This window comes from Oryzias melastigma, linkage group LG18, assembly GCF_002922805.2.
Source record: "Oryzias melastigma strain HK-1 linkage group LG18, ASM292280v2, whole genome shotgun sequence".
NCBI classification, from domain to species: Eukaryota; Metazoa; Chordata; class Actinopteri; order Beloniformes; family Adrianichthyidae; genus Oryzias; species Oryzias melastigma.
Window position 1 is genome coordinate 2657104 of NC_050529.1, and position 1438 is coordinate 2658541.

The 1438-nt window shown below is 59.7% G+C and overlaps 1 non-coding gene across 1 annotated transcript; it reads left to right on the forward strand.

The window, feature by feature from the left end:
- The first annotated feature begins 29 nt into the window (after window positions 1-29).
- On the forward strand, window positions 30-183 carry LOC112140759. The gene has a single exon (XR_002918248.1). It is a non-coding gene; the product is annotated as a 5.8S ribosomal RNA (ribosomal RNA).
- Window positions 184-1438: the final 1255 nt, after the last annotated feature.

Sequence of the window (1438 nt, forward strand, 5' to 3'; positions counted from 1 at the left end):
GGAAGAAACCAAGCGAAAAAACCTGATACAACTCTTAGTGGTGGATCACTCGGCTCGTGCGTCGATGAAGAACGCAGCTAGCTGCGAGAACTAATGTGAATTGCAGGACACATTTATCATCGACACTTCGAACGCACCTTGTGGCCCCGGGTTCCTCCTGGGGCTACGCCTTTCTTCGTCCCCCCAAGTGCAGACCCGGGAAACGCTCCAGTGCGACGCGCGCTCCGCTCTCGCCCCGCGCGACTCCTTCCCTTCCCTCCTTCCCCCGACGCTCCGTGCCAGGGGAAGGGGCGCCTTCGCCCCTCCCGCCCACCAGCTTCCCTACCCCGGGTTTTTTGGTTGCGGCCGCCGCGGGGGACGTCTACCGCTCCAGCGGGGGAATCGGGAGTGACACCCCGCGAGGCGAGGTGCGTGCGCCCACTGGCACAACCCCGACCAGCAGGGCAGCGGGGGGTCGGCCTCCGGCATCGCCGGACTGACCCCCCCCCTCCACCTGTTCCGACTTCGACCTCAGATCAGACGAGATGACCCGCTGAATTTAAGCATATTGCTAAGCGGAGGAAAAGAAACTAACCAGGAGTCCCTCAGTAGCGGCAAGCGAAGAGGGAAGAGCCCAGCGCCAAATCCCTGCCCGGCGGGCGGACGAGGGAAATGTGGTGTACGGAAGACCGCTTGCCCGGTGTCGCGCGGGGGCCTGAGTCCTTCTGATAGAGGCTCAGCCCGTAGACGGTGTGAGGCCGGTGTCGGCCCCCGTCGCGCTGGGGTCCGGTCTTCTCGGAGTCGGGTTGTTTGGGAATGCAGCCCAAAGCGGGTGGTAAATTCCATCTAAGGCTAAATACCGGCACAAGATCGATAGTCGACGAGTACCTTAAGGGAAAGTTGAAAAGAACTTTGAAGAGAGATTTCAAGAGGCCGTGAAACTGTTGAGAGGTAAACGTGTGGGGTCCGCGCAGTCGGCTCGGGGGATTCAGCCCGTCGGGCAAGGGTTGGCAACCGGGTGCCGGTGGGATTCACTTGTGGGACCCCCCGGCCGGCCTTTCGCCCGGCCCCCGCCGGGTGCATTTCCCCTGCGATGGTGCGTTGCGACCGGCTCCGGCTCGGCCAAGAAGGGGGTGTCATGGGGGTTCGGGGATCCGTGCTGGGTGCTCAGGATTGGGTCTGCAGGTCCGGCTGGTGAGCGTGGGTGATGGGGGTTCGGGGATCCGGGCTGGGTGCCCGAGAGTGGGTCCGCACCTTTGTTTTTGTTTTGTTTTTGTTTTTTTTAAATGATTATTTCGAGGTTATTGAACAATTTTGTCCATGTCTGTATATCATTTTACAATGTTTTCTGTTTCATAACTGTAACACAGACTCGGAGGCGTTTGGATCCATATGCAGTGTTTTTATTTGTGTTTGGCGATGCGTTGGGAAAGGCAGCGGTGGTCGGACAGGCGGAGGT